Genomic DNA, 22,541 nt, shown 5'->3' on the forward strand with positions numbered 1-22,541 from the left:
CAGTTCCAAGTTCACATCAACCCAAGTTCACATAAAATCACCAGATGTGTTTTTGATCCGCCTCTTTTATCAAACATGCATCAGGAGGTGACTTGTGTTTCTGAGGAAACGACAATGAAGAAAACTGCATAAAAATTACTGTTTATGTGTCAAATAATATAGTTTAGTCGAGAATATATTTAGCATCTCAATTGTCACAAATGTGCATCCTCAAATCCTCGATTTTGTTCTCCCACACTGTAAAAAAATTCTGTAGAAATTACAGTACACTGTGAAAAAAAATCAGCAGAAATTACACTGGTATTGCAGCTGGGTTGCCGGTAAATTACCGTAGATTTCAATTTATGTTATATACTGGCAAGAGTTTGTTCAAAGTTGAATAAATTTTAAATATTAACAAGTCTTTATCTTTACAGAATACAACTATACAATAACAGCCTCATGCAAAGCATTCTGGGAAACAGAAATCATCATCAAACTTTTTCTGTTTTTTGCTTCAGATTTTGTTTCCCAGAATGTTTTGCTTGATGCTGTTTTTCTAGTTTTATTCTGTAAAGACAAAGACTTGTAAATGTTTAATGTTCATTTAACTTTGGACAAAATGTTGCCAGTAATAACATAAATTTAAATCTACGGTAAGTTACCGGCAACCCAGCTGCAAATTTCTACAGAATTCTTTTACAGTGTAGGCTATTACTGGGAGCTGGTTGCCAGTAACTTACTGTAGATTTAAATTTATGTTATTCACCTTTACCTTTTATCTTTACAGAATAAAAAAAAACATCCTCATGCAAAGCATTCAGAGAAACTAAATCTGAAGGAAAAAAATGAAAAAAGGTTAATGAGGATTTTTGGCTTCCAGAATGAATTGCATGAGGCTGCTATTTTATAGTTTTATTCTGTAAAGATAAAGACTTGTAAATGTTTAATGTTCATTTAACTTTGAACAAACTGTTGCCAGTAAAGAACATAAATTTAAATCAACAATAAGCTACTGGCAACCAGCTGCATAAATTAAAGCTATTTTTTACAGTGCAAGGGTGCCTCCACGAGAACGCAAGTCCGCTTTTTGCGTTTTTGGAATTGAGAAACAATTCTATTACAAAGACTTAGTCATTCAGTCATTGAACATGTAATATACTGTAGGATCATTTGTTCAGAGCAGCCAATATCTTATTATCAATCTCAATTACACTATTGATTAGAGGAACTCCAGGTTACACGTGCATTTATGCATCAATGCCACAGTTAACCTTTCTAATGGGGTTTTTGATTGAAATGCATAAGATACCTTTTAGCCTGTGACTTTTTCCCACATATTGAAAATTAATTGTAATTGGTGTAGAGAGAACTTTGACATCTGTCATATAACTATATATAACTATAACTATAACTATAACTAGGATATATATATATATATATATATATATATATATATATATATATATATATATATATAGTTTTCTTTCTTTCTTTTAATTGTTTATTTGTCAATGCACTTATCCACTCTCCATTAGAAGTCAATTTTAGGTAAAGGGTTATAATGCACTCGGCAAGGCCTTAAACGTATAATCTTAGTAATATAGTATCCATTAAAAAGCATTATCGCAGCTGTATTAAAGCTCATCTGCGTCACTGCCTCACCTACGCAGCGCTTTCTGCGGTTCTCCAGGAGCTCAACTGAAGGAGAAAAACATGCCGCGTTTCACGGTCGCTGGTATGAAGTGCAAAAGCCTTTATAGCTAACTCAAGGCATAGTTTAATTTCTCTACAGACTACGAAGACTACTTTTTTTCGGACAACAGAAATCCATTTGTGACACAAACGCCAGATGCGAGCTGTGATATCTGCACTGCGTGTTCCGCCGGGAAAAACAAGACTGAAGGAGACTGAAAGTTTGGAGAGGAAACGTAGCGCCAAATGTTTAAACTGAGACTTTGTCAACGTCTCCACAGACTCGCCGTGAGGATGTGAATTCGCCCTCGCTGTTGTTTCGCGGGATTCGAGTGGGATTCGTGACAAAACCTCCGTCCGCTTCTCCGTTACCTCATCACCTCGTGAATCAACGTTACGCGTGTCAAAGTCGTGCAGGTTTGGATTTTCGGCTGTATTTTTTCCAAATAAAGGATTTAAAGGACCACACATATCCTATTACACGAAGACCAACATCATTCTCTCTGAACGAAAAGCTTAAACGGTAGGTTTTGGCATTTTTTTACTTTATTTTTTAATTGTCAGAATATGATTTACAATAATATTGTGCTGTTCATCTGAATCCTTTTGTCAAAGCGTGTACAGGCTTAATGTTTCATCAGCTGAGAATGCAATGATATCTCATGCTGAGGAAAACTTGAAAATGGTAAAATGTTTGTGTTAAAATTGTCGTATACAGTGCGTTTGCTAACAAATAGGTTTGTCAGAAATACAGACGATGTGTTAAAATAAACCTGTTATGATTTAAAGCACTACAAAAAGATGATTTTTGAGAAAAAAACTCAACTTTCTTATATTTTAGTCTTCAGTCCTCTCCATAGGGTTTGACCTGGTAAAGCCTCGCATTGAATACTAACGGTCGCTGTCCATGGTTCTGACGCAACTCCACCTTAGCAGAGAAAGCGCGGGAATTTTGCTCACTGTGTTATCCTACAATTAGTTTTCTTTAAGGCGATATGGTTGAGTCTTTATTCAGATTATGATTAAAAACTGTGAAGTTTCTTCCCACAGCACACCTGTAAGTGTTTTGGCCAACCCCTCGAGCTCTGCTCCTGTAGATGGCAGTGTAAATCAGATATTTATGCACAATTTCACAAGTCGTCGTAATAAGTTCCTGTCAGGGCGCTTGTAAAGTGTGCCATCATTGCGGAGTAATACAAAATTTATAATTATTGCACCAATACGATTGCAATAATGTACCCTTCAGCAGCGTGGGATCGTTTCAAGTCATTCTCAGACAAATTTTGTATAGCCTATGCAACACTTTTAAAGCATGCCACTTATGAGCTAAAAAATACAGTTTTCAGATTCCATAGGCATATTGGTGCTGTTTTCTATGACTAATGAAATGTAAAGAGAAGATACATTAGTTACAAGCCATGATTACCAAAATTGTGTGTGCTAGAGAGAAACATTTTGATAGGTTACGGTACTGTGTGGATATGATCCTTTTATTGAATAGGTACAGATAATGCATCAAAGCTTTGTTAATGTGACCATTATTCTGACCATTGTGTGTGCGCTCTCCTCACATGGTTGTTTATGGATCAAAGTCTAAGCATCAGCCCCCCCCCCACTATTGACAAATATAGTAGGAGGGCTTTTTTATGCAGAACATCAGCATCATCAGATAAATGATCTCACAATGAACAGCTGGGCTCCCTTAATACCTCTTACCAAAAGTCACTGGGTCAAACCTCTGGCCACCACTGTGTCCCAGTTGCCTTGTGCATTACAAATGAAGCTTTGTCCTACAGAGACGGCAAAGAACACCGAGTTTTTTCATAACGACTGTGTTGTACTGTGAGAACTAGATGACTGAGGACTTTTAGTTGTATATGTGATTGAATGTGAGGGAGAGATATGTATTGTAAATCTGGTAGAAAAAAGAGGAAATTATATATAGTAATAAATATTTCCAAGTGCTGCACTGTAAAAAGTGAAAGTTGGATCTAATAAAAAAAATTACTTAAATTGGTAACACCAAATTGAAGCTTTTGGAACTTAAGTTTTTCACTTAAAGTGAAAAGTTTAAGTTGAAAAAATGCAGTTTTTCGTTACCAATCAAAGGTGCCATGTGTAAATTTTAGAAGGATCTTTTGACAGAAATGTAAAATAATATACAAAACTATATTATCCCGAACCGTTATGTTTTTATTATCTTAGAATGAGACGTTTTTATCTACACAGAGGGTCCCCTTACGTGGAGGTTGCCATTTTGTGCCGCCATGTTTCTACAGAAGCCCTTAACGGACAAACTTTTTTTACTAAGTTGTCTCCGTCAACTACATGTTTTTCTACCACAGCTTCTCAATGCTTTTCAAAAGCGATGGGTGAGCAGTGGACTGAGCCGTTGGTTGTAATTCACCACCTCACCACTGGATGCCGCTAAAATTTACACATTGCACCTTTAAAGTATTTTTTTAGGGCTGTCAAAAGATTAATCGCGATTAATCACATGCAAAATACATGTTTTTTGCATAATTTATGTGTGTGCACTGTGTGTAATTATTTTATCAACCTGATCTCACGAATTTCCGTGGCATAGTCACGGAATTTTTTGCTAATTTTTCCGTGACATTCTCACGGATCTTCGCATATTTCCGTGGCCCTGCCACGGACTTTCTTTTCCGTGGCATTCTCACGGATTGGTTACTCAACTGTTTTTTCCTATTTTCTTACCATTGTCGCTTCAGTTTAGGGTTAGATTTACAAAAAATGACATCCCTACCCAAACCCAACTCTAACCCCAATGCCAGGTGACAATTGATTAAAGTTTAGAAAATATAAAAGAATACATCAGAAAAAATTGTATAAACCAATACTTACAGTGACAAAGTAACGCAAGCACCAAATCTAACCCTAAACCGAAGTGACAATGGTTTGAAAATAGGAAAAAGCAGTTGAGTAACCAATCCGTGAGAATGCCAGGGAAAAGAAAGTCTGTGGCAGGGCCACGGAAATATGCGGAGATCCGTGAGAATGTCACGGAAAAATGAGCAAAAAATTCCGTGACTATCCCACGGAACTTTGTGAGATCATGTTGCATTTTATATATAAAATACCCACAAGTTAATGTTTGTATTTAAGAAACATTTACATGTATATTTATATATATATATATTAAAATATTTTATATTATAAATAAAAAAAACATAAATAAATAATATGTATTTGTGTATTTATATATACATAATATATACACACAATACACACACACACACACACATATTATGCAAACTTGTATTTTGTATGTGATTAATCGCGATTAATCTTTTGACAGTCCTAATTTTTTTAAGTTAATCCAACTTTTTACTTTTTACAGTGTGTAGGAAATGGCATCCATTCACATTTGAGCTTACAAACTTACAAAAACTTTTAAAAGGTGATTATTGTCATGCCACAGTAATTATTTTCCATTAACTTTCATTGCAAGTAGAAAATTATTAATAAACAAAGTAGTAAACTGATTTAATTTGATTTAATTAAATTAGCAGTGTATGCGGGTGTTTTATATGTATATTATGTGTATGCTAGGTCTATATACTATTAATATTGCTCACATGAACTCGTTATTTGCATAAAATTGAACTTTGTTACGTAGCTGGACATGCCCACTCTCGCAAACGGTCACTGTCGCTCCTATTGCCAGGACTGCCAAGCTTCCATTGAAATGAATGAGATTGCGTTGCTTTGTTGTTGCTTTGTCTTTGCTAGTCCCTGGCAGTGTGGACACAGCTTAATTCACTTTGCATAAATGCATAAATGCAAAAGTACTGTATATAAAGGTTAATGCAGAATGGTTTAAAAGTGCCATATCAGATGGGCATTGGGGTAAAAGGTGACTATAGTGATTCATAGTGAATATTGAGAACATGACATGTATGCATTCATGAACGCTGCTTGACTGAAAGAGCTATATGATGATCTTTTAATGATTGGTACTTGGCCAGCCACCATTGGGAGTGTATGAGGAGATGCTGTTGCAGGCAGGTTGGCAGTGTTAGCACATCGCCCAAGGCAAAGCTCACAAATGTGAACAGGAGCTTGTTTGTCTTGGAAAGGGTCACTGCTTCTCATCTCCGTTAAACAACAATTACATCCACAGACCAGAATGCAAAATGCTGATTACAACACACGAGCTGTTTATTACAGAGGCATGCACGCTTGTTCACTGCATCTTTCTGTTTGTAACTAAACCCTTTCTGATCATTTCCTAATCATTAAGAAGACCCGGACAGAAGTTTTGTGAGGGACATGGTAGGCGAATGTGTTTCTAAGAGACAGGGCTGGAGTGTGAATGTCATCTTTCCGGTCTCTCTTTCTCTCATAGTGGCATGAAAGTGTTCAACCCACTCACCATGGCTGACTAATAGTGAGTGGCTGCCAGTCTGTTGGACAGGTTGTGCCCAGTTACTGAAAGATTTAATAGCTCATATTCCTTTTCCATGTGACTGCCCACACACAGCACATGTTAGAGATTTCATATCTTGTTGGTGGTAAATACAACAAAAGTGAAAACAAATAATCAGGGATGACGGCCATATGATGTCATATGCATGCGAGGATGTGTTTTGTAATGTTATTCTTTGGATTGTGTTAAATTTATTAATCAATAAATTGCTCTTTAAATTGATGTGCATGGGCTTGTATTCACGAAACATCTTTAGGCTAAAAGTAGCTCCTAACTTGCTGACTTAGGAGCAACTCTTAAAAATAAAGGGGCGTGTCAGGCCTAATTTTAGGATTTTTTTGCTCTAATTCATAAATTTCACTCTCTTCCTGAAAGGCACAGTTGAAATGTGCTGTGTCCCTGATTGGCTGATTGGTCCCTGACCTCTGATGCAAGCCGGAAATGTGACGCTCCTTACCGTGTTTGAAAGATTCACTCACAAAACAGGAGTTAATTTACAGGCTGTGAGTCAGAAGCAGGAGGAATTATGATAATGTCAATTTTTACTACATCACCAATCCCAGGAAGTGAACTGTTGCCTACAATCTGTGTGTTTGTTGTAGTCCAAGAAAAGATATTTATGTTGGAGACGATAACTTGCATCATTGTTTACTTTGGAGTATGAACATTTTGGATATTGTTAACATGTACTAATACACACTGACAAAATCGTGAATCGGACAATAGGTGCTCTTTAAAAAAAAAAAACATCTTGCCCTGACATATCCTAACATATATCAGTGCCATTGTTTTGTCTCAGGATGCAGACCTGTGTTGTTTTTTGTAAGGTTTGTTTATTAAAACTACTTAAATGTCATAATATAACCTAGACCTGGATTCATCTAAACCCTGTCCGGGAAACCACCCCAAAGGGTGTTGCTAAAACTAGCTAATAAATCTGTGAGAAGTTATAGGGGAGTCAGGAGGAGGACTCCTTAGTCAGACCAAATCGCAAACAATACTAAATGACTCTTGCCTTCTTTTCATGTATATAAGTCAAGCAAGAAGTAACAGATGTTCTTATATCCGATTTTGTTCTATGTGTGCATGTCTTACTATCATTTAGGTTTATTTTAGTATGTTCATTAAAGGTCTGCAATATACACTCTTAAAAATAAAAGGAGCTACGCAATACTATAAATGGACAAATTTTGGTTCTATAATTCCAAAAAGAACCTTTACCATATGAAGAACCTTTCTGTTTTACAAAAGGTTATCTGTAGTGTGGAAAAAATGTACTATAAAGTATAAGAAAGGGATGATTCTTTAGATAACCTTTGACTGAATGTTTCTTTGGGAAACTAAAAATGATTGTGAACAACCTCCTGTAGCACATTTTTAAGTGTGTAGCCATATCCGACAATTGTTTATGAAATGCAGATACAGTATATGTAAGAGGTTGTAAATAAAATGAACAGTTATTTGTTTAATTAAAACATACACTCTAAAAATGGCTGGGTTATTTTTACAACACATCCTCACCCCATGTCGTCAATATTTGACGACACTTGACCATTCGTCAATATGTGACGGGGAGGGTATACCTTTCGCGTCATTTTTTGACGAACTGGGGACTTCAATACTATTACGTCCGTTGCATTCTCTTTCCTATTTTCTTACCATTTTCGCGTCGGTTTAGGGTTAGATTACGCAAAATTAAACAGTGTACGCGAAATTAAACAGTTGTCACCTGGCGTTGGGGTTAGAGTTAGGTTTGGGTAGGGATGTCATTATGTAAATCTAACCCTAAACCGACGCGAAAATTGTAAGAAAATAGGAAAGAGAATGCAACGGACGTAATAGTATTGAAGTCCCCAGTTCGTCAAAAAATGACGCGAAAGGTATACCCTCCCCGTCACATATTGACGAATGGTCAAGTGTCGTCAAATATTGAAGACATGGGGTGAGGATGGGTTGTATTTTTAACCCATGCTTGGTAAATATTGAACAGAACACATCTCTGGGTTAAAATTGACCCAATGCTGGGTTGTTGTAACCGAACTACTGGGTTATTAATACTTTCAATTTTCAATTCAATTTTATTTATATAGCACTTTCACAATTGGCAATTGTTTTAACGCAGCTTTACATTAATAGGAGCAGGGGAAAACACAGAAAAATTGACAGACAACAGAAGTAGCAAAATACAGTGGCTATGAATAAACTTTACAAGCGAGGGTATTAATAATGTAACGTATAGAAGAGGGTGCTAAGTTAAGCCAAAGTCGGCTGACTCCCTGCGGTTGAAAAACCCCCTAGGAGAAAATATCTGCTCGGTTTCAGACAGGCTAGCTATTGCAGCATTAGTATATTACCCAGACGAGTTATGTGAATGCTTTGTTCCATACAAGCTAACTACAGTGACATAAGTACATTTACTAGACAAATTATGTGAATGCTTAACCCATAAACCATGGTTGCATAACAAAATTCCAACATTGGGTCATTTTTAACCCAGCATGTGTTCTGTCCAATATTTACCCAACATGGGTTTTAATAACCCGGCCATTTTTGAGTGTAGCCTCTTTTTTTATTATGATACCTCATGATTTCTCATTCTACTGTACACTATAGCTATGATTAAATTACTCACAGAGACCCATGCCCTATCAGCCAATTCCTGTGTTCATAGTTAAAGCCGTGGTGCATGATCTCTAAAAGCCAATGTTGATATTTGAAATCACCTAAACAAACACGCTCCTACCCCAATAGACCTTCTTTTGATTGACCTGCCCCACACATACGCAACGCAGGCAATGATGCTGTTTAGTAGACCCTCCCCTTACTGCTGATTGGCCACAAGTGTGTTTTGATACTAGGCCTGACTCCTTTATCCAAAATGTTTTTTTTTTAAAAAGCATGCCCCCTGCCTTTAATAGTAATCGCGATAGCAACAAGGTCAACCCCACCTTTTCTCTTAGCTTAGGTTTTTACCCATTCCTTAGTAAAAGTTGCAAAAGCTTTGTGAACGCTCAGCTAAGAACTTGTGGTTTAGGAATAAGTGCTGAAAACACACAGGGGATGTTTGCCGTGGTCATCACAAATTGATTTCCTCCTATACCGAGCAGCATCTTGCTTTTTGTAAGTCTTTTCCTTTGTTGGTTCAGCTGCTTTTCTTCATGGTCCACTACGGGCCAGTTGTGAAGGTATAAAGAAGTGCATTAGGCACAAAAATGTTTTAGTGGTGAAATTCACATGGTTTTGAGTGAGTCTAATGGGACTTACCTGTTTGAACGTCTTTGTTTATTTGAAGCTGCTAAAAAGATCCTTTTTGAAGAGTGTTTTTGGTTCTTTTTAATTGACTGTACTCAGCAGAAGCAAGCTAAAGGTTATATTTCATACAATCTTATATATTTATGTATGAGTTATGTAAATCGCTCAAATCCTTAATCTCATTTAGTTTCATCCAAGTCTTTTGAAAGAGATGACCATCGTGTATTTGTTGACAGGGTTTTTTGCTCTTCAACCGTTTGGATGATGGTGACATGGTGACCAGCTGGTGCTCATTACAAGTTGCAGACAGCCTGGATAAACTCCCCAATCGCCTGTGGAAATCTAGCGCTCTCCAAGGACAGGAGGAATTTACATCTTTGTGCACTGTAATTGGTGTCATATCTGATTATGGTGGTTGTGCTGTTTGGGTTTTCATTTACCATCTCTCAATAGGCTCTAGAAGATTACAGTCACACTACGCACACAGTTCTCTTCTGTTTCTTTTGGCATGAAACATTGCAATTATCTCATTACTAAGTTCATCATCAGGAGAGCTGAATGAGGTGAGAGAACTGTTCCTACTGAGCTCCGACTAGATTACATAACATTACTCCGGTGACATTTGGCAATGGCATTTGGCAATAATGAACAAACCATCAGTTGAAATAGGCATTGTGTTATATACTAGGTTTATGTGTGAAAAAATGTGTGTGGTGCTTTCAAATGCTAAAGTTGCTACCCCAATGCTACTGTATGGTGTTGTGGATGGGATAAGTCATTTAGAAGTAGATGTTAGTATCAATAATTGTACATTACTGATGTGATGACTTCATATGTAATCATTTAGCATAAAGCCATTTCTGGTAAACTAATAGTGTTGAATATTCACAACAGTGTAATAACTAGATGTGTCATGTTAGGGTTATGGTTAGGAATTATTTCAACAAAAATTATGATGACACAATACGAAATTATGCGAAGCAAGATTTTAGACCAGTAAGATTGCACAAAAACTGTCCTTTCTATCACTTGTGGAAAATCTAGTAACATCATTCCCAGGACATGTGAGAAGTTGCTGCAGCTTACTCATTGTTTGTTTGTATTCATTCTGGCTGTTTGATTGTTGTGTTGTGAAAGCTTGTCAGTCGAGGTCCATTAAGGGCTCTCTCTAATTCAGAGCAAATGTCAAACTTTCACAAACCAGAAAACAGTCTCTTCAAAGTTTACCCGATTCAATGTTATGTGGTCGATTGAAATGTAAGTTGTTCATGTTGAAAATAAATTGAAACCACTAAAATCAATATGGGAACATCTGTGGCCTTAAACCTTTAACATCACTCTACCATTTCAGTCCTTGTCAAGCGTACTGCACATATCAAAAAGAGACATTTTTACATTTTACATAATATACAGTAAGAATGCATACATCATGCTTTAAAGAATACCTAAACTTTACTAGTCTTTCTAAACCTTTTAGGGCTTTATCTTACACCCGGCGCAATGCAAGTGTCTTTTGCTAGTTTCCATCCTGCGCAATTAGCATTTTCACGTTTAGCGCCACGTTGTTTAAATAGCAAATGCATTTGTGCCCCCTTTCGCGCCCATGGGCGTTCTGGTCTGAAAACGAGGTGTGTTCAGGCGCATTGTTGGCACGTTGCTATTTTGAGGCAACTAAAATAGACTACGCCATTGACCAATAAAAACCTGGTCTAAAGTCTAAAGTCAATGGCACAATATGTTTTTTGTTATTTAAAGAGCACATTAGTAATATGCGCCTATAAACGGGACGACAACGCGGGTTTGCTTATCACATACATGAATGCGCAGCAGCACAAAAACGTTTTTAAATATGAAAGATTAATTAATTGAATGTAAAAGATTATTATTGAGTCTCTTAGACATAAATGAGGACGAATTATGAGATGTTAGAAGGCGCAAAGAGCTGCTTCACCTGTAGCCTGGTAAGTAAATAAATGCTTTGCTTTAAACAAATGCATCTGTTTTTAAATGTTTTTTTTTTTTTTAAATGCTACCTCACGGATTTATTGTATATGATGACTCTGTACCTGTGAATATGGTGAGATGAGAAACATTTTTAATGTTTTAAAGTAATGCTTTAAAAAACTTGTGACGCTGTCCAAGTGCTGAAACGTGTGGAGAGACGTTTGTAAATTCTTTATATCCTGTTTGTTACAAATAAAGTATTTTTACAGTACAAACCTTTTCTTACATATTGTAAATTATTTTTGATGATATTGGATAGCCATACATTTAAACCAATTAAAAGCCTGCTTTTTTACTTCCATGACTAAAAGAATATTGGTTTTAAAGATTTTAATTAAAAAATAACAATACAAGTGATTTCAATACAAGTGAAAAACAACACAATTATTTAACATTAATCTTAAACTGGGGATCTTCTTCCTCCGCTTAGTTTTTCAGTTTACAAAGTCCGTCATCTAAATAAGGATTAGACATAGTGCCAGCGCAACAGGCTTTTAAAGGGGATGAGAGCTGAGACTCTCATTGGTTTATTGCACGTTACCCCCCCAAATACTCACATTACTCATTAAAAAAATAGGACCAACCCTTTTCCACCATGCGCTCGGCGCACAAATCATTTTTCCCGTCATAAAATTAGCAAAAGTAGATTCGGACACGCCCATTTAGACGTTGCGCTGTGCACTTTAGACAATGAGCTTAGATCGTTAAAATAGGGCCCATAATGTTTCTTTAATTTAACTTTGGTTTGTATGTTCTACTTTAAAGGGATAGTTCACCCAAAAATGAAAATTCTGTCAACATTTACTCACCCTCATGTTGTTACAAACCTGTATAAATTTCGTTGTTCTGATAAACACGAAGGAAAATATTTTGAGAAATATTTGTAACCAAACCATTCGTGGACCCCATTCACTTGGATAGTATTCCTTTTCCCTACTATGAGAGTGAATGGGGTCTATGAACGGTTTGGATTCAAACATTTCTCAAAATATCTTCCTTCGTGTTTATCAGAACAAAGAAACACATGCGGGTCCGTAACAACACGAGAGTGAGTAAATGATGACAGAATTTTCATTTTTGGGTGAACTGTCCCTTTAAGACAGTTGTTTACAATCTCATACTGTCTTTTTTTCTGACTGCGCATCAGTCTACATTTAGCATGCTTTTGATATATAAATTGTACAGCAATCTTTTACATTACCAAACATCTACATTTGCTGCAAAACAAATCATTTTACTGCCACATGTTTTAGAATAAAAGCACCTGTGGGCTTATTTTAGAATCATTTCTTTTATAGTATTAAGATGAAGATTGTAGATGATGCTGTGTGGTAGTGCTGTGGCTTGCAGTGCTGGTGTCTGTGATTTATTTGCTCTTCTAGGATGTTGACATTGATGCTGGTCCTAGCTGCCAAGAGGACAATGGTGTTTCAATACAGCATCAAGTGCAGCTGCGGCGTGTTAGTCCCCCTACCTCAAACTCTTTTTTTGGGTGGGCGTGTTTTTGTTAGCTGTTGGGGTGTGACTGTATTAAAGGACAATAAGAAATCTTGACATTTCTGCCTTGAATCCTTGCATTCTGTCAAGCAGCGTTGCTTTTGAAAGGACCGGCCACTACAGTGGACTAAACACGCTGCTTGAGAGTAATATGTTGCTGGCTGCTTGTACAGTACACATGGGTTGTAGATCTTTTCACTTGACCACTGTCAAGGTCTCGGGCCGGTATAGGACTGCAGATGTCACACAATGATGAGGAAATGCCATAATCCTTATTAGGGGTCAAGCCACGAAGTGGCGTAGACACCTATTGTATCTGTTAGTTTTCTTATTATTATTCATCCTAGTTCTTCCGCCATTGAAGTCAATGGCAGCCCATAGAACCGTACATAGGAAAGTTATGAAATTTGGCACACATGTAGAGGACAGTCTCAGAAGTTACTATAGCAACATTGGTGTGTCTGATTCAAACCCTCTAGCGCCACCAACAGTCCAAAAATCCACTTTTGTTCATGCTCATAACTTCTGACCCGTGAGTCCTAGAAACTAAATTCCTGTTTCCTCTGAATCCTTTGCTTATGATGATTCAATTGCACACGTTGATGTCATTTGTGTCATGCAAATCTTTCTGCCATTTTGAATTTTCCGTAAAACCTACTTTTTCGAACTCCTCCTAGAGCGTCCGTCCGATTTGCATGTCCTTTGGTATGTAGCATCTAGAGACACCCCAGACAAAAAGTTATCAAAAGCTTTTTGATAGACCAATGCGTTCTTGTATAAATTGACAACATAAATGGCGGCGAGCACGCCAAAATGGACGTGAGGCCGTATCTTCGCAAAACTTTATTGTATCGACACGAAACTTGGTATATGTCATTACAGTCATGATCTGAGGGTGCCTGCAACGTTTCGTCACAGCGCCACCTAGTGGTCACGAGATTCGAAAAATGCCTATTTTCGCTTATAACTACTTCAAACTTGAGTCTAAAATCATAAAGGTGGTCTTGTTAGATTCCTTGAGGCATGCCGAGTCAAACGATACCAAACGGTTTTCGGTCGGCCATTTTGGGTGTCGGCCATTTTGAATTTTCTCATTAAGTTCAGTATTTCACAAACAGAATGGCGTATCGCTACGAAATTTGGCATGGTTAATCAGTGACATGTTCTGAGTGCACGTATAAATCTTTAGGACAGCGCCACCTAGTGGTCAGGATATGTAAATAAATTGTTTAAAATCTTTATATCATTTCATTAAATTGCCACACTGACATAAGTCTTCACTCTATTGATTCCTTGGCTCATGCTGAGTCCGACTGTACCAAATATGTCTGAGTCAAACCTACTTCCTGTCGGCCATTTTGAATTATATTGAACACCTACTTTTTCGAACTCCTCCTAGAGCGCTCGTGTGATTGGCTTGATTTTTGGTATGCATCATCTAGAGACATTCCAGACAAAAAGTTATCAAAAGCTTTTCGGTAGACCTATCCGTTGTCATTTAACGCATCAAAGAATGCGAGGGCGAGCACGCGAAAATATGTTTGAGCCTGTATCTTCGCAAAACTTTTGCGTATTGATATGAGAATTGGTATATGTCATAACAGTGATGAGCTGAGGGTGCATGCACCATTTCGTCACGGTGCCACCTAGTGGTCACGAGATATGAAAATCTACTATTTTTGCTTATAACTACTGCAAACTTGAATGTAAAATTATGAGACTCGTCTTGAAACTTGGTATGGTTCATCAGCAACATGTTCTGATAGGACTTGTAAACTTTTCGGCGCCCCCTAGTGGTCAAGAGAGTTGAAGCTGTATCCCTGCATCTCTTTATCGTATTTACACCAAATTTGGTGGGTGTCATCACAATCAAGACCTGAGTCACAATTTATTGTTTGGTCAGTGCCCCCTAGTGGTCAAGTCATTTAAGGCTATATCTCCGTATCGCTTTATCGTATTTACACTAAATTTGGTATGTGTCATCACAGTCATGACCTGAGGCACCATCTATTGTTTCGGCAGAGCGCCACCTAGTGGTCTCAAGATACAAAAAATTGCTATTTTTTTTCTAAAACTAATGCAAACTTACATCTTAAATCATGACAGTCATCACGTATGAATCATTTTTTGCCATGTTCGGCTTGACCCCGGTATCGCTGCTTGCAGCTATATTTTTCATTTAGGTCTATTACAGTTTATTATGCAATGCTAAACTTAGAGAAAGGGTACAAAAGCTATCACTGAAGTGGTACCTTTTCAAGATGAACACCTTTGGGGTACATATTGGTACCTCACAGCTACATACAGTATCTGTACATATTAGGACCTAGCATCCAGGTACAGCTTTTGTACCTTTTGTCCAATAGCTTTGGAACTATCAAAACTTTACTTGTTTTAGCATCCCAACCAGAACAGTGCATGATCAATGGCTCAACCAGTGGCAGCAGTTTGAGGTGGGAACTGTTTGTCCCTTTAACAGGATTGAATAGTGAGATCCATGTATAGTGCAAATAAATGGTCTTTGTCTCAAACTAGTTTCAATAGCTTTTTATGACTATTTACCACCATCTGGTAAAGATAACTGTAGTCCCTCCCTCTCCATCTAATGATAAATGCACATACCTAATTTTTCCTCTAATGTAATGCTGTTAAGTTGGAGGCCACTTGTAGGAAGAATATTATCATGTAGCTTATTTTTTAGCATCACTTGTTTGTATTATGACCACTAATGGGTTTAAACTGAGAGCTAGAGGTTAACAGTCCAGTGAAGGAATGAGCTCAGAGGAGAAAATGTAATTATTTTAATTGTTTACTTTCTATCCTCCATTCCTAAGCAAGAAGCCAAAGCACCGAGCATCAATCTGTGCTCTCTTAGCTGCAGCCTACAGGCAGTTTCTCTGAATTTGATTTCTATATGGCTCTTATCACCATCTCTGCTCTTTATTTTAAGATGAGGTCTTCAATATACACTTGGCTTTACCAAAACGCAACATTTTAACATTTAACATCGAGCTGCAGAATTAAAAGTATTACTGGCTGGCTGCTGTAACTTATAGTCAGCCGTGGGTGAACGAAATTCTCTGTCTGGGCTTCTGTTAAGCCAATGGCCTGTAACATCAATACTATTGCTTTTCTTGCCCAGAATCCAGAGCCATGGATTCTTAAGCACCACCTCCAAGCTTCAATTCACTACTGACTCCACTCTTAACCCTAATGGCAAAAATGCTGATGTCCTATACAAGGCCTTGTGCCTGGAAGGTACATCATGTCATGTGAGCATGTTGAGGCGGAGGCAATATTTATATTCGGTCACCAAACATTGCAGAATATTTATAAGTGTGCTCTGGAAATAGAGCAATAACAGTATTTACGTGGGCAATATGTAATTTTCACAGCCTCGTATACTAAGTCCATACCTATGCTGCGACATACTCAGTAGTTATATCTTGACTCATTAATCATGGTGATGTATGGTAGGTGTTTCACAAAAGGACATGTACTGTAGGTGCAAAACATGGCTGGAGGAAACATATTACTCAAGATGGATTCTGTTTTATATTAGTTAATACATAATTTCTTAACTAAGTTAAGTATTTCACAACAAAATGAATTTGTTGCCACTCACCCATTTCATTTTCTTTCTTTTGTGGTATGCAAAAGGAGTTTAACACATTATCATTAGCATCCAGACATGATTTCATTCTTTGCCTTACACAAAGCTATTGTAAGGTTTCAGAAGATTGGTTCCAGAATGACATGAAGATAAATAATTGAAGAGCTCAGATGCAAAAACCCATTTAAGTGCATTTGACAAGTTTTCTTGTAAATCTGCGTTTTTTTATCAGACTCTTAAAGGGATCCTACTGTATTTCCATTTCATGATTTTATATTTCCTTTGTGTGTATGTGTGTGTTAATACATGCTAACAATCTGCAAACTTACAAATCCCAAAATCTACAATAATGCAAGTTATCGTCTCCACCGTAATTTTTTTTCTTGGACCACAATGAACACACGGATTGTAGGCAACAGTTTACTTCTTGGGCCTGTTGACGTAGACAAGACCGACATTATCATAATTTCTCCCGCTTGGACTCGCAGCCTGTAAGTTAACTCCTGTTAGCATTGCACTGTGACTGAATCTTTCAAACATGGTAAGGAGCATCACATTTCCTGCTGACGTCAGAGGTATTCAGGCCAATCACAACGTACAGATTAGCTGGCCAATCAGGGACACAGAGCTTTTCAGATTGATAAGTTTTCAACAAAATCAATGCGTTTGAGGAAAAAAATGTACTGCATCTGGAAAATAATGTGTTTTTTTTAATTAACCATGAACCACACAAACACATAGTATTATACCACATACACAAAATAATGTTGTTTTAGCAATGAATTTCCACCCCATAATGTGATCCGAACAGTGAGTTTTGCGATCCGTTACACCCCTATTATTCGGTCAATCACAATGCACTGGAAAGCTGGCCAATCGGAGAACACCGAGCTTTCTCAGAACATTGAGCTTTGTGAAAATCAACTCGTTTTGGAAAGGCGGGGCATAGAGGAGCAACAATAATGTTCAGTATGTGAAAACATTTTTTTGAACCATAAACCACGTGAACACATTTTATTACAACAAATACACAAAATAATGTTTTTTTTAGCAACATAATATGGGCTCTTCAATGGATTTTAAGAGGATTTGAAGTGAAAGTATTTGATAAACATACATTCAAACATAAACCTAAAGGATTATTAGGAACACCATACTAATACTGTGTTTGACCCCCTTTCGCCTTCAGAACTGCCTTAATTCTACATGGCATTGGTTCAACAAGGTGCTGAAAGCATTCTTTAGAAATGTTGGCCCATATTGATAGGATAGCATCTTGCAGTTGATGGAGATTTGTGGGATGTACATCCAGGGCACAAAGCTCCCATTCCACCACATCCCAAAGATGCTCTATTGGGTTGAGATCTGGTGATTGTGGCGGCCATTTTAGTACAGTGAGTACATTCGAGCTTTGTGAAATGGTGCATTATCCTGCTTTAAGTAGCCATCAGAGGATGGGTACATGGTAGTCATAAAGGGATGGACATTGTCAGAAACAATGCTCAGGTAGGCCGTGGCATTTAAAAAAATGCCCAATTGGCACTAAGGGTGTGCCAAGAAAACATCCCCCAAACCATTACATCATTGTATTAATGAGAAATTGAAAAGGTGTTCCTAATAATCCTTTAGGTGAGTGTATAAAACATGCTCAGAGCATAAGGTTAATATCATTATCTAATTTTTGACGAAGGTGGCGTTTAGTGTCTTTTGCATCTCAGCTCTGCAATTGTCAAAAAATTTTTATATATATTTGGGTAAACCATCCATTTAATTGTTTTATATTTTTAAATAGAGAATAAGATTTAAACTGATATTTTATATTTGTTTAATAGCCTTATTTTCTATACTAATATGGGACTGTTGGAAAAATGGGTTTGTTTATAGATTTGGCACTTAGTTTGCTTGTGTTCTTTATATAGAGAATAACCGCACTTGGGACTGTACATTTATTAGTGGCTCTGCTCTCACAGTGAACCTCGAACCTCTCAACATAAAGAGTGAAATGGAATAAAAACTGCTACGTTAAAAACGCAAACAATAAGAGCTGATCACTTCATCTAACAGATTACTTTATTCAAGAATGTAATGACTGCTTTACTACATGCTTTTCACGGTTTTAAAAGAGACATCCACCCCCTTAAATCGACTGCTAATGTTCTTTTAAGTTTTATAAACACCGTTATCACATTCACTCACCAAATGAAAAAATCAGCTCTGCTTCAATAAAAGTAGTCTGGATTGGTGTTTGATAGACATGGCCTGTTGTTAATGGGTTGTCATTATACAGGGACTACAGTATGTTGGCTTACTGTATTCCTTGCCTAACTTCATGTGTGGTTAAAGTGTCAAACGCTTATTAATAAAAATCAGAATCCTAAACCGATTGCTACTGTACATTGTCATAAAATCATTTCACTTGTAAACCTCATCGCACAAGCACTTAAAATGCTGAAATTTATGACCTACTCATTATCGTTGGGACTGTCTGAGTTGTTGTTGTTCAAACATTGCACGCAATATGTCAAACTAAGCCATAGATCTCGAGCAATATTAACAAGACTTTGGTTCAGTGTTGTTTCCTCATTCTGAATGTCAAGTGCACAAACACTCTTAAAGCGGATAAGGGGTCTGTGCGAATGCCAGGAAGTGGCGTGTTTTGATGACTGTGGGCTCGGCTTTATGGTGCCATTAGTATTCTGTGTCTTCGGTGATCCTCATGTTTGTAGTGATATCATTCTGAGTGCTTTCTGTTCAACACTGACCCATAGTTTACTTGTCCTTGCAAAATCACCCTGGAGGCAGACAAAATACACTGAGAACAGTCCCCTGCCAGTGGTACATTGACACCGCATCGAATTATAGACACACGGCCTTGTTCTTAAAGCATTTATAAAACAATTTTAAATTCGGAGATGTACTTTGGCATCAAATTTGGTTATATATATATATTATTACACAGCGCTCTAAAATGCTACATTCTGATTGGCCAGTCACAACCTTCCAAGGTTAGATATCTACTGCTCAAAACTACTAATGCACGGTAACCCGGATGCTGGAATCAAAATTATTTTGACAGGTACAGTTTAATTTAACACAAAATTAAATATAAATGTCTTTTAATAACATATGTGACATTATATTTACAAATGATTAAATCAAATAGTGTGTTTGTGACATTTGAACATCTTGTTTTATCTTAAAACTGAAAGTAAACAGAATTTCCTCACTGAAGTTCTGTATTCATAAAAAAATTATTCACACTCCCTCCCATACTTATGAGGTAAATAGCCGTATAATAAGCAGGAAAATATACAGGCAGCAGGTTGTTGTTGTGAAATAAGCCACTTCAGTGTGATACAAGACCCTCAGGTCCTGATCACACTGTCGGGGCTTATTTATGCGATAACAACCTGCTGTCTATACATTATCCCTTACATATATGTGACCCTGGACCACAGAACCAGTCGTAAGCCAAAAAATACATTGCATGGGTCAAAATGGTTGATTTTTCTTTTATGCCAAAAATCATCAGTACAGTATATAAATAGGGCTGTCATAATGATTAAATAATCGTCTCATCGCGATTGTTTGACATCATCGCAATGATTTCAGATCACCGCAATGATTGCACATCTCTCTAATGAAACACAAGGGGGAGCTGCAGCGCCTGTATAAACGAGACCGTATCAGATGCCGCTCCTTAACTGACAGTGTAACACGACACATTGCAGAGCTATTCAAAAACTGAATTTAAAGAAATGCTGCAAAACTTTGATAAGCAGTATGAACTGCCAGGTAAAACATACATTTTCAAAACAGCAATTTCAAATATAGGGAAGCAAAGGATGCTATTCTTAAGGATATGTAAGAAATTGTTTTTTGCATCCACTACAGACATGTGGTCCAGTACTAATATAACCTCAGTAGGATTGGCTACTATTTAAGGCTTGTTCTGGTATAGTCGGTTTATTTTGATTCCATTTTTATTTTTCAGTTATTTTTCAGACACTTTATTGTGTTTATTTCTCATGAAGAATTTTCAGGTTTTGAAAGATTTTTTTATTAAATAATACTTTTAAATATCTGTTATGTGTATTAATATTTACTGCCAGTTAAACCTTGCAAAATATTTAATTTAAATAATCACAACAATGTGTGAAAAATATTTCATGAACAAACTAAAAAATGTATGAGAATTAAACGTCAAAACAATAAAATAGACAATTAAGCGTCATAATCGTCAAAGCCTTAAAACAGGCAATTAATTATCATAATTGGCAAGCATTAAAACAGTCAATTAATTGTCACAATTGTCAAAGCCCTAAAAAGTCAATTAATCGTCACAATCGTTAAAGCACTAAAACAGGCAATTAATCGCCATAATCGTCAAAGCCTTAAAGCTGGCAATTAATTGTCATAATCGCCAAAGCCTTAAAGCAGAAAATTAATCATCATAATCGCCAAAGCCTTAAAGCAGAAAATTAATCGTCATAATCGTCAAAGCCTTAAAACGGTCAATGAATCGTCATAATCGCCAAAGCCTTTAAAAAAGACAATTAATCACCATAACCACCAAAGCCTTAAAACAGGTAATTAATCATCATAATCGTCGAAATCTTAAAATAGTAAATTAATTGGCATAATTGGCAAGCATTAAAACAGTCAATTAATTGTCACAATTGTCAAAGCCCTAAAAAGACAATTAATCGTCACAATCGTCAAAGCACTAAAACAGGCAATTAATCGCCATAACCGTCAAAGCCTTAAAGCTGGCAATTAATCATTATAATTGCCAAAGCCTTAAAGCAGACAATTAACCGTAATAATCGCCAAAGCCTTAAAACAGGCAATTAATTGTCATAATCGCCAGTCTTAAAACGGTCAATAAATCGTCATAACAGTCAAAGCCTTAAAACAGGCAATTAATTGTCATAATCGCCAAAGCCTTAAAGCTGGCAATTAATCATTATAATTGCCAAAGCCTTAAAGCAGACAATTAACCGTAATAATCGTCAAAGCCTTAAAACAGGCAATTAATTGTCATAATCGCCAGTCTTAAAACGGTCAATGAATCGTCATAACAGTCAAAGCCTTAAAACAGGCAATTACTGTCATGGGCTTGCCAGATAGTTTTGCACTAGACTCAGGTTTGAGTGTATCTGGCAAGACCATGACAGTACTATGTTCTGTGTGGGAGCATGGGAGGCATATAGTGTGTGGCTTCCACATGTTCCCAGTGTTTTGTGGCTGTCATGGTCTTGCCTGACCTTGGGTAGTATCCAGGTTGGATGTTAGAGGGCAGGATCGTGGCAGCATTGTGTTTATGTGGGAACACGTGTGTTGTCACATCATGTATGTGTGACACGTGTTCCCAGTGTCTTGTCACTTTTACCCTACTCCCTTATGTACTTGTGTCTTAAGTGATTAATTATGTTCACCTGTTCCCCATTGATGTGCTGTCTATTTAATGCCCTCGTGTTCTCTGTGTGGTGTGCGTGCGTTGTCGTAATTCAGTGTTTATGTATCCTGTGACCTGTGCAGTTATTTCCCGTGTTCTATTTGTGTTTCATCACATTGTTTTGTTATCCCTTGTTTTACCCCATCGTGGGTGTTTCTTTTGTTTACTGTAAATAAATTCATAGTTATATTTTCATACATTCCTCTGCGTTTGGGTTCTCCTTTTGTTTTCCACAATCCGGATAAAACCGATCGTGACAATTAATTGTCATAATCGCCAAAGCCTTAAAACAGTCAATTAATCGTCACAATCGTCAAAGCCCTGAAACAGACAATTAATCGTCACAGTCGTCAAAGCACTAAAACAGGCAATTAATCATCATAACCGTCAAAGCCTTAAAGCAGACAATTAATCGTCATAATCCCCAAAACCTGAAAACAGACAATTAATCGTCATAATCGCCAAAGCCTTAAAACAGCCAATTAACTGTCATAATCGCCAAAGCCTTAAGACGTTCAATGAATCGGCATAACTGTTAAAGCCTTAAACAGGCAATTAATCGTCATAATCGCCAAAGCCTTAAAACGGTC

At 37.0% G+C, this 22,541-nt stretch overlaps 1 long non-coding RNA gene across 1 annotated transcript; it reads left to right on the plus strand.

Annotated features, from left to right (window-relative positions):
• Positions 1 to 1,790: 1,790 nt before the first annotated feature.
• On the plus strand, positions 1,791 to 10,680 carry LOC141369467 (uncharacterized). The gene is made up of 2 exons (XR_012373184.1): positions 1,791 to 2,197; positions 9,616 to 10,680. It is a non-coding gene; the product is annotated as an uncharacterized lncRNA (long non-coding RNA).
• The last annotated feature ends 11,861 nt before the right edge of the window (positions 10,681 to 22,541 follow it).

Source organism: Misgurnus anguillicaudatus, chromosome 14 (assembly GCF_027580225.2).
Source record: "Misgurnus anguillicaudatus chromosome 14, ASM2758022v2, whole genome shotgun sequence".
Classification (NCBI taxonomy): domain Eukaryota; kingdom Metazoa; phylum Chordata; class Actinopteri; order Cypriniformes; family Cobitidae; genus Misgurnus; species Misgurnus anguillicaudatus.